This window comes from Ixodes scapularis, unplaced genomic scaffold, assembly GCF_016920785.2.
Source record: "Ixodes scapularis isolate PalLabHiFi unplaced genomic scaffold, ASM1692078v2 PGA_scaffold8__174_contigs__length_109621045, whole genome shotgun sequence".
NCBI classification, from domain to species: Eukaryota; Metazoa; Arthropoda; class Arachnida; order Ixodida; family Ixodidae; genus Ixodes; species Ixodes scapularis.
This window is the reverse complement of record NW_024609883.1, coordinates 48,159,461-48,176,657: the sequence shown is the minus strand read 5'-3', so window position 1 is coordinate 48,176,657 and position 17,197 is coordinate 48,159,461. Positions and strand designations below refer to the sequence as shown.

The following is a 17,197-nucleotide window of genomic DNA, read 5'->3' as shown; positions in this document are numbered from 1 at the left end:
GCGACGAGCGACGGAGTTAGCGCAATTACACTCTTCTGCTGGGGAGCGAGACGAATGGGACGGCCGGAGAAGCCTTCGCGCGCGCGCTTCGGGATCTCGGAGGCCATGTCTTGTGAAATGCAGTTCCCGGGTCACCGCATAGATGGCGCCAGCGTGGCAGTGCGTTCTCTCGTCCTAAGAAATTTTAAGATGTTTTAACAAGTCTCGTCTCTCTCGACCGTACTCGGTTGCAAGAGTGTGAACGTGCCTTTAAGCACCGTTCACACAAATGCAACCTAGTAAGACCGAGAGAGACGAGACCGGTTTTTAAGCCTTCTGCGACCTCTAAGGACCAGCTCCGCAGCAGCGCACCCGGTCAGACCGGTCACGCCTCTCTCGGTCGTTCTCGGTTACAAGTGTGTGAACGGGCCTTTAGAACTTGCTCCGCTGCAGGGCATCCGGTCCTAAGACGTCGAAAGAGGCTTAGGAACCGGTCTGGTCTCTCTCCATCTTACTGGGTAGTACGCGTGTGAACGGGCATTTATTAGACAACAAACGCGTGTAAAATTGTCAAAAACGAAACTATAAATATGTATCTATACCAAGCAGGTAGAGGGCCGTGTCTACGTATCCCTCGATTCATCCAGCTATTCACCGAAAGCCGTACACAGCCGACGCAGCCGCGTACGCTCGTACTTACGTAAGCGATACGACTATGGTTTTGCCTGGTTTCGTCCATTTACGATAATGAGCGGCGATTCTTCAGATAGTCGCAACCGTACCCCTCCGGCCTCCGCCAAAAAGGAAAAAGAAAAGGTTTATAGAGAAGTAAAATAGAGCGTGGGAAATTACTAAAGGTAACCATTTCGCTTTCTGCAAATCCGAACCAGAAAAAAAAAAAAAAAAATCAGCAAGCAAAAACAATTAATTTTTGTGTTTATAGTAAACTATAGTAAACTATTTATTATGTTAAAATACCCATTAAGAAAGATCGGGAATTCAGAAAAGTTATTTTTTTTTTATCGACTATTTGGGTGTAAAGGCTCATCTACTGACTTCGATTGTTTCCATCTGGCAACACTGACTGCGAGCACTTCCATCTCGTCGTTTGCCTGCGAGTGAACGCCGCAGCGTGCTTTGTTTTAGAGCGCACCTCTTAGGCGCCTCTTGCCGGCTTGCGCGGCGTCGCCGTCGGCGTAACCGCGCGTTGCATTGTGGGATGTTTCCCACATGACGCCACACGTGACGTCACACGGCGCCTAAATTTGACGGCAACATTTCTAAATCAACGCTAAATCTAGCAGAAAACCTGCCCCGCTAAATTTAGCGGGAAAATTTCACCGCTAAATCGAACGAAAAAATTTCCCCGCTAAATCTAGCGGATAAAATTCCCCGCTAGCGGGAAAATTTTCCCGCTTAATCTAGCGGAAAAATTTCCACACTAGCAGAAAAACTTCCCCGCTTAATTTAGCGGCAAATATTCCCTTCTAATTTACCAAAACATTTTCCCCGCTAAATAAGCGGAAAAATATTTTCCTCCAAATTTAGCGGGAAAATTTTCCCGCAGACTTTAGCGGAAAAATTCCCCGCTAAATTTAGCGAAAATATTTCCCCGCTAAATGTAGCTGAAAGATTTCCCCACTAAATCTAGTGAAAAAAATTGCCCGCTAAATTTAGCAAAAACTTTCCCTCTAAATTTAGCGGAAAAAATTCCCCGCTAAATGTAACGAGAAATTTAGCGAAAATTTTCCACTAAATTGGAGGGGAGCAGAAGGGGAGGGGGAAGAGGGGGTTAGAATTTATCACATTGAGAATTTCTGGAAAAAAGGTACTGTTACAGATATATTAAAAAATCCTCGTCTTCAATATTGTGGCGCCTGTATTCGTATTTAGGTTTTGGTTTATTTTAAATGTTCATGAAGAACGAAACGAAAAAAGGGCTTTTTCAAGCAACTTTAAGTTGCCGCAGACATTTTTAAACTTTAAGATAGGAAAAGGTAGCGCCACAATATTACTCCGTTTTTATTATCTTTATAATAAAACCTTTTCCAAGTCAATCCCTTGAGTGGTTGCTTAGAAAACAGACTAAAACTTTGCCATTGCAATTGCATAGAGCTCGGGAGCTGCGATATCCTCTTCGAAGAAAGAGTCGGTAGCATCCTCTTCTGAGTCAGCAAGGCGCGCCTAGCTGGGTTTTTCTTGTGGGCGAAGTCGAGGGAATCGGAGGCGGGCTTCGCGGGTCCATGTTTCTTTTTCTGCCTGAACTCGTGATGCATGCGAACAGCCCGAAGAAAATCATTCAGAGTGACAAAATAGCTCAATTTTGGCTTTCGACCGTATATTAAATTGAATTTTGAATTGTAAGTCAGGTTTGCCAAACGCAAGTCCCAAAAGAGCACGCCTGATCACCGAGAAACCGCCAACCGCGTCTCGGCGTGTCTGAACGGGGTCGCTCGCGAACCGCATCCGCAATGCGGTTCGCGAGCGCATTGCGGTCAATGGAGCTCAACCGCAAAGGTGAATGCGCGATTCGTGTTCGACATTACAGAGTTTTAGGCTGCAGGTGTTTAGCTTCGATACACGATAGAGCTGTTGAATGGTATGTTTGTCCAGCAGGAAGCGTACAATATTCGCTCGCAGAAGACGTGGCAGAAACCTGTACCCGTCTTTTCTTTTTTCCTTTTTTTATGTCTCGTTGCACATGTTGGTTGGTTCTTTTTATTTAAAAAAAAAAAATGTTCTCACAGCAGCTAGAAATTAGGTAAGGGTCTACCCCTTAACCTAACTGTTGCAACAAGACAAATAAAAATGAAAGAAGAGTCCACGTAATTCCGCATGGTTGAAAAAACCCCGTAACTGCGGGTAAACGACACAACACTAAAAAGTCTCTATTCCGTACTGGCACGAAATATCGCATAATATTTCAAAGGATGGTCGATAGATGTAATGTTAGCGCTGTTCTCTCAGCCCCTTTTACACTGTCCCAAATTTGTCCTATGCAAAGGGGGTATTGACATGGGAGAGAAATCCTTCCCTTTGCTCCCGGGGATGAGTATCACGTGATAACAACGTCACGCTTTTGCGCGGAGTCGCGCTGACGTGGACATCCCAGGGATGAGGGGGAGCTTCTACTTGGGGCGGCACAAGCACGCGTGCATGCTGTTCACGTGTTTGGCAATTTCACAGATTTTACTCAGCGAGATACCGGCAGTGGCATCGGGATTGCGCATGTCGTTCGAGGTACACGAACGGGTCTTCGATATCCATCAATGCCGTCCTCAAGCCGCTCCTTATACAACTGGTTTTGGATTCCAAGTCCTTTGAGTTGCTTCCACCCATTCAAGAAGCATATTTTTTTTTTTAAGCAGGAAGCAGTTCGTCATTTTCTGCATAACAGTTCCTATGTGTTGTCCTCGACCCAACAATTTGTGAAACTCCTGATTCAAGACAGGCAGCGACGGCGTAGGGTGTGGACATTCAGAATCAAACCAACTTCTCGCGTAATAACGCGTGTGAAAATCCGAGGGCTTCCTCGTATCGCTAGAATGGGGGGGGGGGGGGGGGGGGGGGGGGGGGGGGGGGGGGGGGGGGGGGGGGGGGGGCACGGACGACGACGACGACGGAGAAAAAAGCGGAACGAGTCTGAGATCGCCATTTCCCCAGAACAAAGAACTGGAGACGTCTTTATGTACATTTCTGTTAATAGTGCCAATATGTCTCGTTTTAATTATTAGTCCTGTCTTATATACTGCTTGCGGGAGCAGTATCCTCCCCCCACGGCTCGCCTACCGTCGGTCGGCGCGCCAGCGATTTTTGGGGGACATGGCTGCAATTGTAAGTGCAGTGCATTCGCAGAATACGTATGTCTCGAAGCACAGCGGCTAAATTGCGTTTCACCGTACCCTATTGAACACGCAGTTTTGAAACAAAAATCTAGATGGCGCTTCAAACGAGGGGAGCGGACTGAAGGGGGTGAGGGGTTGTGTAAGTCCCTTCCGTGGGTCTTACACAACTGAGTGATCTAGTAGTAACGTTGGTCTCCGTACATCAAGGAGGTTAGAAGTACTAGGAGAGGGCACGTAGCAATATTGGTGAAGCCTAGTCATAAAAAGTTTAAACGATGTTGTGGCCAACGTGACCGTAGATCTCTCTGGCAATTGGTGCGGCGTGCACGTGTGAGATGGATGGTTGATTGTAGAAGGACTCCTTGCAGGCTTGCGCGCGCTCCGTCCGGTAGGTTTTATCGGATCGAAATCTAGACTGTGGTGTATTCTAGTACCCCATGGCTAGACGAAGGCTAGCTACGGTCACGAGATCTGGTCACGTTGCCCTGGTAAGTTAGGAGAGTAAGGAGGAAAATAAGAAAGAGGCGAAACGTCAAGGGAGCATGGCTTGTGGAGGCTACGCGGCTGTCGTCATGCCCTCTCCTACCTTTCTATCCTCCTTGCCGTACATGCATATTTTCGGATCAGTCGTTGTCACGTCAAAACGGTTTTCTCAAAATCACACCTTTTTTATTTTCTTAATTCAGCACGAAGGTCAGAGTCATTCTTTGGCCAAACAAAGATGATTATTAACTTAAAATAGCACGAACGACCCTGTTTTCTTGCTGTTAGCCGCGAGCAAGATGAGCGCAAGCGAATCTCATTGCCTGCCGCGCGCCTTGCTTCCTTCCCGTCAGTGACGTCACGTTTGAATGGAGACGAAAACTAAAGAGAAACTATTGTCAGTGACAGGTTAAAAGTTTAGTGGAAGTTTCACCCACCTCCCACTTTAGCAGAACGAACGATGGAGAGGAGGTCGCCTCCTCTACAGCTTTCGCTTCGCCGAAGGAGAGAGAGATGCCAGAAGCTTCCACTTCACTCCTAACCTGTCTCCGACTAGGCAGAACGGAGTTGCGGTTTCGGTAGCGAACAAATGTCACTTTTTAAATTAACTAGAGTGAAGCTGGGGGAGCGATCGAGATAGCAATTTTTGAAGAAGGTCACCAGCATCCAGAGGATGCTTTTAAGTAAGGTGGTTAACAAAATCGGGACCGGTCGACAGGTTCATGACGTCACAGCCACATGACCTTGCACGAGAATTTCAAACAACTCGCAAGACTCATGTGAAACGTGACGTCACGCGTGGAATGAAAGTGATTAAGAAACATGACATGTAATGCGAAGTAATGAGATACTGAACCGAAATTTATATTTCCCAAAACAAGGCTGGACAGATAGGCGGCACGCTGCAAACACCCCAAAACAACACTCATACAGCGATATCTTCAAAGGCCCGTTCACACACTTGCAACCGAGTACGATCAAGAGAAACAAGACCTGTTGAAACCTCTTAAAATTTCTTAGGACGAGAGAGCACACTGGCACGCTGGCGCCATCTATGCGGTGAACCTGGAACTGCATTTCAAAAGAGCGAAAGTGTTGCCAGATTTCCGAGGTCAAATGTGCGTTATACCTATGAGAAAGGCTCGTTTATAGCGTCGACAAAAGTGTTTCGAGCCAAGAAAGAAAGGACATTGCGCGAGAGAAATAGAAAATATACCGGACCGCCAAGTCACTGCTACCCAATAGATGGTGCCAGTGTGTCCTTTCGTTGTAACATATATTAGGAGGTTCCAAGGCACTAGGTTCTAAGAGGTCGCAAGTGTGTGAACAGGCCTTAACGGTTCGCCGTATTTTCGGAAAAGAAGCGCGCGATTGAACACTGCTGACGAGGCCGAAGAGACAAGTCACGTCACGATTCTCATTCCCTCTGCTCCTCGCTACGTCCGTCGAGCTGGTGAACCGAAGCGAGGAGGAGAGAAGCGAGGCCGCTTCCCCTCCTTCTCAAATTCTCCCGGAGGACAATGACCTCAAAGACCTCGCTTGATGCGCCCTTCTTTTCCAAAAAAACGACGGCCATCCGTTTGAGATATCCATGTATGAGTGATGTCTTGGAGTTCGTAGCATCCCGTTCAAACGCTTCTCCAGCCTTATGTTGCAAAAACCAAATTTCGGTTCGGCATCCCTTCCCGTGCAACAATTCAGTGCTCTGCTTAAATACTTTGGGAGTTGGTGTTCTGAAGTAAAGAACAAAAAAATTCTTTCTGAAGTAAAGAACAAAAAATCCGCTTTTGCCATCATGTCATAGTTTTTATTTTAAAGATTGACAAAGATTGAGATTTTCGGCACCCCTCAACTCCTTCCCCATCTTCAGAGTCACGTGCACTGTGACTTAAGGGGGGGGACGCACGGTGTTCCGGTGAAGCTCTCTCTCTAGAGCCATCAGTGAGCTGCGAGAACTCACCCGCTCGTGACCACGTGACCACATGCTTGCGCAGCACGATCAGTATGGCGAAAGGAGGAAACTGCCAACGTGATCGTATTCGGGTGTCGGCCATGGGGCACATCCCCGTCCGACTTTGCCCCCGTCCACCATCCGGCTTCACGTGGCTGTTCGCGGACGAGCGATTCGGAGGAGGAATAATGGCAGGTCACGTGACCCAACGTCACCGGAAGTGACGTCACAAATATAACGTCACGTGACAAAGAAATTTTGTTTTGCTTGTTTTTGTTTGTTTTGTTTTCTGTGACGTCACGGTTTTTAGCGAGGAAACTTTTTTTTATTTTTACTTTGTTGACGTATTAATTTTTTTTTTATTTTTTTTATTTTCTTGCTTTTTGCAACCGCGGGACCGCGTTTCTGCGCTTCAGATTGCGTTTTTCCGACTCCTTTGTTTGATATCGTGTCGTATCGTCGTATTTATGTAGTTATTAGGAACGGCAAGGCCTACGTTGTTGCGTCCTTTACCTGAATATCGTGACCGAATCGAGTGTCGTCGATTTGAATCGTGTCTTGCGAACCATCGTCGAACAAAAGGTGAGTGATTTGCGTTTTCCTGTGATGTGATTTCGATGTGTTCGTTCCACGTGTCCGAGCTGCTTCTTCGTTTCAAATACATTTGGCGCCGCTGCCTATTGTTTGAGCCTGTGCTCACGATGAAAACACGCATCGCAGAAACCTGAAAGCCCGCCAAAAGAGCTCTAAAAACCGCATCCCAGACCTGCCGGCAGACTTCCGAGCTAAGCCTGATTAAACAAAAACATTTGATCCGGCGGAATAATGTGTTTGATATTACATCCCATGTCAACAAGGAACTGCGCTGTCTGTCTTCGCCCCCAACAGGTTTTATTCTTCCGGGTTTTTCAAATCTTTACCAACCCGCGTCCGATCGTAATACCCCGATCACAACAAATAGTTGATCGTGCTCCGATGGCTCCAAACATCAGCCGGCAAGGAAGTTACGTTTTTCGCTTCTATATTTTGACCCAAGTAAACTCATGTTCTCAAACTATGTCATTCTGTCACCACCTCCAGTTGCACATTCTGGCGCACTTGCAGCCTCGTGCACCCTTGCGAGGTTTCCTGCTATCGTACCCTGGATATCATGGATTTCTCGCCGTACGCGAGTGCTCACGGAGGCGTGCTATACACTCTGTATCATAAGTTGTGTGCAGCAGAGGCGCAGGCCCGAGCACATGACAGTAAAAAGCGCCTTTTTTGCACGAGTACCCGCGCAAAAGGACATTCTGCAGAGCTGTGCCCTCGCACCCGTGCCTTTGCTGCACACAACTTACGAGGCAGTATAATAACCGAGCCGTTTTTGTTTCTTTTGCACATTACTGTGAAAGAAGTGTCATTGCTGTTTTCTTCTCAAAGAAAACTCAGAGACGTTAGACAAAAGCAAACAGATAGGAGACTGCACATTCATATGTTTTTCCCCCTTGTGCTACAGGTGATGGCTGGTCGTGGTTCATCAGCGTTTGTTTTGAAACTGATGGGTACCACAAGGCATGAAGGAGGTGACTTGCAGCAGCAAGGCACTGCAAGCCTTCGCAGCAACTGGCTAGCCAGTGCTGCTCTGTTCTGAACTGCACTGCGTGTCATGCGGAGGTTTTGTGCAAGCTCTCTGGGCGGCGACGCTAGCCACGGTAAGTGCATTCTATGCAGCTTCCTTTTAGGGATATATGTGGCTCGCAGGCCATGTCGTGCCAGCGAAATATGTGCCACCCGAGTGACAGCAGTGCTAGTGGCAAGGCTGCGCTGACAGTAATCAACACTGCACTGTGTTTTCATTCAATAACTAGTGACAAGGAACCAAATACTCCCGAGAGAGTCTCGGTTGTGCTTTGATAAACTCCAGCTCGCTTATGAACAGGTGGATGGCACAGATGGCTTTTCCTGGTGGACTTGGTGTCCGTGTTAACATTGCAACCAGACTTTCTTTCAGTTTGTGGCGTTTTTTCGTTGCGGGTGACCAGCATTGCAGTAGAAAAAGATGCAAAATAGTATAATGTTTGCATTCGTTACCTAAATTAATGGCAAGAACAACTGACATACATTTCCACCGACTGCATTTCTCGGAGGAATAGCCTGGACTAAAAAGCTCGCTACACTATGTCGTTCCCTCTTCGCCTGTACAACTCTGCGTCTTCCCTCGATCGTCTTATGTGGCTGCTTCTGTGTCTGCCTAGGCACTCGGTTGAAATGGGGAAAGCTGTCTGCGTTGCACGTAATCGCCATTAGAGCCAGCGTGGGCGTAGCTGGGGTAGCCCCCACTATGGCTTCTCCAGCTCGACACAAGTAACATTCCTACCGCTGTTGTGTTAGCAGAAAACAGACCTGCTTAAAACGTACAGTGCACATAGCACACAATGGAGAGGTCGCTCGCCAATCATTTTCTTGGAAGTGTGAGTTGAGCCCTTTCGAAGGCAGTTTGCTTCCGCACCGTGCACTATAATCCGCCCGAGAAGAGAAAACAAGATGAATAACCAGTAGGATTTCTTTGTTCCAAGGCTTCTTGACGCAGAAAAAGACCAGGGAGCCAGTATTGTTGCTTTTTTGCTACCCCGTGCGAGACTTAAACCCGACATGCAAGGAAGTGAAAAGGCCTCTTCCTTTCTGCTTTCTTGTGCCTTGGGTTTTAGCTGTGTTCAGAATTCACAGCTCGCCTGCATGCCTACTCTTTTGTTCACTGTGTTACTGAAGTTTTCTGTCGTTGCTGTCCCAGATTGGCTTCGTGGATGCACAGAAATACTCAAGGCGCTTGACGTCTGTGGCTCATCTGTATTGTTTTTCCCGGTACCACGGCATGAAGGAGCTGGCCTCCCTCCCTTCCATCAGCTGCGAGATACTACAAGCACTGGGCTACAGCTGCAGCTAGCCCATGGGTACCGTTCTGCGTCCTGTACTGCATCTAGTTCGAAAGGCCATGTGAAAGGCAGGTGTGGTCTTTATGGGCTCTGTCACTATGTGCATTTTCTGCAGCTTTTTCGGGGCAACTTCATATTAAGATTCAATACGGACTCGAGTGAGAGGGGGGCATTCTGAGAAAGCCAGCCTCTTTGTTAAACCATTGGGACTGGTATTATATCTACAGAGTTTATTTACACCTTTTGTTATGTACTTTTTTATTTATTTTTATTTTACTAGTTACTTATACTTCAATCTGACACGACAGCCACCAAAAATGGGGAAAGGACAAAAATGTTGACATATTGGCCTTTTTGTTTTCTGGCAGTTTGTTTGAAGAGCCAATGTTGGGGGCCGTCATTCGTGTTATTTTTCCCACACGCACGTCCAGCCTATGTTTACGTAAAGCCCCAATTGCCCCTTAGCAACAAAAATAATTTATGCGACAGACTAGGCGGCAGCATTGTGGACGAAAACAGGCCAGATTATATCTGCCATGTTTAAAAACTACATTCGGTGACAGGTTATGAATTCAGTGGCAAGAATGCACACCGCCTGCCAATCACTGCTGTCAGTTGTCGTGACGTCACGTCCTGCTAAGAAACTAGTATATATTTTTTTTTAAATGGCAGGTTTTGGTTGCTGATGCCTCGTAGCACGTCAGCACTCTAAGCAATTCTTCTGCTCTTGGCCTCTCCGGTTTTACTTTGCAAAGTCATGACGGCGTCTGCTTTTGTTTGCGGTATTTCCCGTGTGTCGACGTGAGAAGGCAGCGATTGTATCGCCAAGGAAGTAGCGATCAATCTGCGCATTTATTCCAGCGGCACAGCGTTTACAAACCGGACTTTGCCCTTCACCGAGGGGAAAGTCTACCGACTGGCCCTACAGTTGGCGAGCATTGTGCAGCCGTGAGCGCGTAACTTGTCCGAATGCTTTCGTCTGTATACAGTGACAAAATGACTCGCTGAAATGCGAAGTACCATACAGTACCATGCCGTACAGCAAACCATCGATCACTTGCTGCAGCAACTTTGCGTTTTAAGTCGTAATAATAAAGTGATTTTTAGGCTAAAATCATTTTTTCATACTGCTCAATTATTCGGAATTCTGCACGATCCCCATCGGGTCTGCAATATCGGTCGGTAGCTGTATAACCTTTAAACACAATGGTTACACACCACAGGTACCGGGGACCATGACATCAGTGAGCTGGCTTTCACCTTGTCCAAGGCAGCAGCGGAACACTACGGGCGGGACCCTGGATCACTGCACCATGGATGCCGTCCTGTACCCTGCACGGCACTGCGTGTGGCTTAAGTGGCCAAGCAGAGGGTCATTGCATGACTTTTATGAGGCGCCGCTAGCCATTGTAAGTACATTTTGGACACTCATGTCTGGTGATGTACTTTTGTGCTTTACCGCAGAGCACATTTGGTGGCGGTTCAGTCTTGCCAATTACACCATTTTGAAACGGAACACATTTAGTGGTGGCTCGGTTTAGGTTTCCTGGCTCGGTGATCTTGCAACAGTGTCTAGACTTGGCATAAACCTTTTTGTACTTCATTGTCAAGGCTAGTGTAATTTCTGCAATGCCGTTGAAGCCACTTCTGCACGCAAACAAGATAAAAGTCGAAGCCACATGCTCGTGCACAGTGTATGACTACATGTATGCATGGGCACTCGTGCCCATGCGTACCCACTCGCAACGTGGAGCATGTTTGTTTCGGCCGACACTCCACGCGTTCATTTCGGCGTCGCCACTCCACACGTCTATGCACTCGCTGCACCTTGAGAATCAAGTGTGCACCAGAATGCACTCCCGTCATGCATCACTCGGGAGAGGAACAAGAGCAGACGACTGGGGTTTTTCCGCCATAAGGAACGAGAACCGAAAAAAAGGGGATTTTCTGCTAAGAAACTGCGTCCCACGGGCAGCAAAATCGGACGCGAGCTGGGCTATTTATTCTGTGAAGCAAGCAATCGACAACCTGTGCTTCATTTTCAATTTTTCTTTCAGTTTGTTGCCACACAGACATTGAAATACATCAATGGGATAAAGTAAGGTTCAGAACCAACATCAGCTACCGTGAGATCTTTCACTATCCTTGCGGGGTTGAAAAATTGGGACTTCAGTTGACAAACCTCGCCCGCCCTCCTGTCCATCATCACCTGACCCCATTCTGCATATGTGGGTATGTGCAAGGGAGCGTGATCATGTGGCTGAAGATACAAGTGTGACCGGCCCAACGAGCACATAGTTTCCACAGCACTGTCGGCTTAGGGGTGCACGGAAGATACTGTATAAACTGGAATATAGGTCGACCCCTTAATTTACAAGGTGCAAGATGCAAAAGAATGTTTTTATGGCAAGAAAACGCAACCTTACCTTGGTGACAAAATTGTCCAAGTATATGAAAGGACGAGAAAACACGGCAGATTTATTTAATTGTTTTGCACTCAATAAAACAGGAAGTATGCGAGTGTTACTACTCAGATTCCTCAGAGCCTTCGTCCGACGACGAGTTCACTAACACAATTTAAAGGGACGATGCCGTCCCTTTGAATTGCGCCCTCGAAAGCTCGGAGGCACGAGCAACCTCAACGCCTTTTATATGGATGCTCTCCGACATCACAGGTATCGATCTGGCGCACAGATCCCGAATAAAGTTTGCCGCCTTTGTTTCCAATTCGGGGTACACTGCAGTCCTTCCACGAAATTAAGTTTTCCTCGCCTTGCTGCACGCCGCCGGTTTTTGTCTCTGGTTTTGCCAGTAGCATATGCTTTTCTCCGATACACTGAACTCTCGCTGCGCTGCAAGATTCCGGTGGATCTCTGCATAGGCGATTGCCTTGTTCTAAAAGGCTACTGTGAACTGTCTTCTACTTCCGCTCATTATTGCTGCGGTAGATGTAACAAACCAAGGAGCACAAGTAAAAGTTAATCGTGACAAGTGGACGAGTGCTAGGCCATTGCAATATAAAACAAAATGGCGTCTTCAGGCACTGAGTGTTGCGAGATTATTTTTGTTTTTCCGCTAATGACCGTCATATAAGACGAGGGTCGACTTTTTCAGGTCCAATTTCAAGAATAAATTCGACCTATATTCCGGTTTATATGCTAGTTGTGCATAGTACTGTGGAAGCCACAGGCTGGGGAGGGGGGGATTAGCAACTTTTGTCTGAATGTTGAGCGACGAGCATCAAGGGCCAATTTCCTAGGGGGAGAATGGTGACGTGCGAGTACAAAAATGAGGATCCAAGCGCCATGAGCAAGAGGGGAGTTCCTCCTTTTCCTCCTCTTGAACTGCTAGAGGTATACTTATGCCCCTGTACCTTTGGTAACACTGCACAATTTGTAAGTTGAGGAAAGCTAAGAAGGAAGTTGAAGAATCGATTCATGACCCCTTTAACATTTACCTACACTAGTTACCTTGCACCATTATATTTTGTTTGAGAAAGCTCTCATCCTCACCCCTCCCATAAGGGATAAAATCAGAAGTGTATACAACGATCGGAATCTAAAGTGCCACGGAACCTATTGCTGGACATTCTTACGGGTTAGTGATCAATTTTTGTATGAATGAGGCCTTACCAGTGCCTTTGCCTCAATAGTGTGGTAAAAGGGCAATTTTCTTGTTTGTGCGCACAAATTTGTTTTGAAACATAACTTGCTGGACTACCAATGCATGTTTCAAGATCTCTGTTGTGGTGAATGTTTTGCTGCCTGTTATATTCTTCAATAGCCAGTATCGTTTAAGTTCTAGAACTCTATACAGTAAACTCCCACTTGAGCAAACTTCTAGGGACTCAAAGAAATAGTTCCCTTAACTAGGAGTCCACTAAACTGAATATATTCACTGGATTATGGAACAGCATAGGGCACAGCATACATTGAGTCAAAAGGGTGAAATGCAATTTATGGAGTCATGTACATTGATATATACAAAGTGTATTGCAGTTACGCTGCTGCCTTTCTCATTTTGAAAATAGTCAATAATTTTCCTTTGCACCGGCGCTCTGAAAGCGCATGAAGTAACAAAGTTGCCCAGAGAGTATCTTTTTTTTTTTTTGCATATCCTCTGGCACAGCTAGTTGCTGTGAGGAAGTCATACCGCAACGGCACTGTCCACTGGCTTGAAATATTCAGTGCAGAGCCGTTCCCTGTTGGGATTGAACGCAGTTTCTCTTTCAAGCTTCGACTTTTGCTTCACTAACGTTGACAACGTCGACGGTAGCATCCGATAGTCCTTCGCAACATTCACTTGCCTTTGACCGTTGCCCAGACGCTGAAAGTATTTCAATTTGTCTGAGAGACAACCGCTTCCATTTCGTTATACTTATTACGTAAGTGGGCGCACAAACTGCCGTTGTTACCCAAAACTAAGATGGCCGAAAGGAACCAATAATAAAGAAAAGAAAATATGCACCGCATGGTTCGTTTTTGTCTACCGCACCGCTGCTGCAAAGGCGGCGGCGGCCATCAGCTACGCGAGCACTGCAGAGCACAAAACTTTGTTGAACTGATCACAACAGTAATCCTGGGTCCACCGATCACGTTCGTTGAACTGAAATATTCGCTATTCCGAAATTCGTTTTTCGTAGAGCAAACATTTTTGCATAGAATGCAAAGGAAAACCACCATAGATTTTTGAAAGTTTGTTATTCTGAAATACTTGTTAAACCGACATTTGCTCAAGTGCGAGTTTATTGCACCCGACTACTGTGCGTTGCCCTACATGTTCGGGTAAGGTACTGTTTCTGTTTACCTAATAGGCACTTTCGTTCTCTGCATATACACCATAGGTTTCAAACCACCCTGAATCGTGGATCAAGCCTTGCAAGATGGAAGTTCTCTTTAGGCCCAGCGCCTCTTGATGGGTCAAGTCTTGTACCCCATTCCCTCGTGTCTTTCATATAAGTAAATTGTTGGTATTTCTTTTATGACAGTGCACGTTACCTGCGGACCACGTTTTACAGTCGAAACGCAGTGTACCGAAACTTCTTTTATATAGACCCCTTTCTTTGCAAGCGCCACCAGGCGGTGCTTCAGTTTGTTTGATGTCTCAGCAAACTTCTGATTCATAACAAGAATGAACAAAATCCACTTTGACACTGCTGCCTAAAATGTCGATAAAACGTGTAACCACCAATTCTCCAGGTGAGCGCCAAAAGAATGAAGAAACGGCAGATATGTTAAAATGTTTCAAATATTTTGTACACCAACTTGCCTCCTCCAAGACATTAAATTGTACAGGCAAATGCCCTCATTAAATCTCCAACTTTGATGTATGTTGGAGATTATGCTTTCTAGCACTGGTGACATGAACAAGCTCAACAGGCTTGCAAAGACTGAGCGACCGGAAGTCACTTGGGACACAAGCGGCAGTTCATGTTTGTAAACAGCAAAAGGGTCTAGATAAACGGCTGTACGTTGCCGTTGCCACGGCAGCTTACGCAACCGCAATTTTTACCGAGACGCATGCGGGGAGCTATGTACTTCACATTGTTTGTGCATGGCTTGTCATCTATCTTGTGGTTTTGACACTTGTGGTTTTCTTGTTGAAAACTAGAAGTGTCAAAACTATGCGATAGAAGACAAGGTGCGCCGCACAATGTTTTTCTGTCCACTACTGTTCTGTTAACAGACGGAAAAAAAACCTGACCAACGGAGTCATATACAGCTTCACTGTAAAATTGCAGTAAAATGCGACGAAAAAACGAATAGAACGCGAAGGGGAGAAACGAGTGACAATTTGAAGCCACCTAATGACCGCTGTGTCACGTGATTTCAAGATCGCAGCACCCATGCGACGGAGGGCGAAAAGGTCTATAGAATTTTAGAAATAAATTGAAGGGATAACATAAAGCCATTTGCAGGGGGACTGCCGAGCTCGAGCCCAAGCTACTGTTGCATTGGTAGGAATTTGGCATTAGGAAGATGATGTGGCTGTAGCTGGCTTCAGTTGCTGCATTGGCATATGCATCTATTGACATTTGGTGACCATAGCATGCAGAATTTATTGTACAGGAGGAGAGACAGTTGTGACGAGATCAGGAGCATGATTGTACTTGTTTGCAGTGCTTTTCAATGTGGCTGCAGGACATGAAAAGGACTGAATGTGTATGGCCAATATTTTCCAGCACCTAATATTTTGACAAGCCTTGCATGAAAGGAGTTTCTTACAGCAGAGCTGTTAAGGGCTAGTTTCCCCAGAATCATGTCCGGTACCAAACAAATGTCAACACCTGTGGTCGACACAACACTGTTTGCCGCCGTCGCTCATAGATCGCGGCAGGCAGCCTTTCCAGCCTTGGCAACCAGAGAACTGGTTGCTGCCATCGCTGATAGATGGCGGCAACATTTCTTGGGAGGAAGAAGAGCGGGAACGGAACGAGCAGCGATGTGCGCAGCAGCGCGAATGGTTCTGCTATTACCTAAAGTTCCACTGCGTCAAGCGCTTCAGATTCCTTTACGAAAGAAGAGCAGATCGCTCGCCTGAAAAGCCACCACCGAAAACAGAAGCTACAGCTCCGCTGCTCTTCCTTCTTCACCAAAGTGGAAAGGCTAAACATTTTCTTTTTCTTTTTATCTGGAACATGGTGCTGAAGTTTCAAACTGCCTCTGATGTTGCGAGCAAAAAAAGATGCCACCAGAACATCTCGGTGCTAATAGTCGCCGACAAGGTGGGAAACGCAGGGCATCTCTTAATGCCCGGCCTCCAGCAAGCACTTGTTGCCTTTTCTCATGCTTTGTCTGCGCATGCATTGTTGAGGCTTGCAAGACGCCAAAGCATTGCCAAATGTAGGAGGCTCCTCCCTGCAATTCTTGTTGTCCTACATTTGATCCTCAAGGCACACCCCAGGTTGGTAGAAAAACATGCGATAGTCTATTCAACACCTGTACACGATTCGGGCAATATGCTAGATATAGTCCCTAACGGAATGAGAACGTATGGGCGTGTCTTGCAAATGCTCGGGCTCAAAGCATTGCCGAAGGTAGGAAATTCGTGCTAAAGTGAGGGCAACTGAAGCTTCACCCTGCCGTCCTCATCTTGCAAGTTGCTAGTTATTAATCCATTTTAAATGTGGCAATGCTACACCATACAATAACGGTTTTTACAAAAGTAATTTGTGGTTCATCTTATCAAAAGCTCGTTATAAATCAAAATGAATAATATTAACTTGCTTCCAAGAGAGAACAAATGGCACTGTGTATTCAAGCTTACAAAATCCAATTTTTACTGAGCAACTTTCTAAAAAAAATTGTGTTCAATGGTGCTCTGTTCAAAACTGGAGTAAAAAGACCCATGTCTGTGTATAACTATCTCAAACACTTTCAAACGAACATACAGAAAGGAAATGGGGCAGTGATTGTCTACCCTAGACATGTCACCCACCTCCTACACACCAACTCATGTTTAAAAACAAACCAGAGTGCCCCTAACGGACGCCGCGCGGTGGTTGGTAGGCAAGAAGCTCGCCGTCGCCCATAATCAAACCATTGAATTGCGTTGTTGTCGGCGTCGGTGTGAGACCCCGTGCTCTTTTTCCATTGGAATTGTTTATTCTACGTCCTCCTAACGATGTCGACTACTTGAGCGGCTTCAGCAAAATTAATGAGGCTCGTTGCACCGCAAAACTGCATAAATAATGCGACGTGCGGCGATTCATTTCACGTGGACGCCGCAGAATGAGCGCAAAAGCCCGACTCCCACGATGAGTCATCTTGCTATTTTCAGTCGCGACGTCGCTCGGGCTGTAAAAGCGTGGACCGTAGCTGAGATGGTGGACGTCAATATTGAAAACGGCAAGTAGAATCGGGCATTACAAGTCGGTGACGGCCGCTGGTAGCAATGATCAATATCTTGTATCTACTTACACTTGGCCCAACCAACCCTCAAAAGTGTTTTGAGGCCTGCACTTACTTCTTATCACAATTACCAGGTCAAAACTTGGTTTACGGGCAGCTGTCGTTTGAAAGAGC

General features: G+C 46.4%; 1 long non-coding RNA gene across 5 annotated transcripts; it reads left to right on the top strand.

Moving 5' to 3' along the window:
- Positions 1–6,606: 6,606 nt before the first annotated feature.
- LOC115315472 lies at positions 6,607–17,100 on the top strand. Of its 5 annotated transcripts, none has more exons than XR_005797923.2 (5): positions 6,613–6,840; positions 7,757–7,952; positions 9,032–9,245; positions 10,397–11,405; positions 14,017–14,300. It is a non-coding gene; the product is annotated as an uncharacterized LOC115315472 (long non-coding RNA). The 5 variants fall into 5 exon arrangements; XR_005714774.3 differs by having other exon boundaries at positions 6,626–6,840; positions 10,397–10,582; positions 14,017–17,100; XR_005714773.3 differs by having other exon boundaries at positions 6,607–6,840; positions 9,032–10,582.
- Positions 17,101–17,197: the final 97 nt, after the last annotated feature.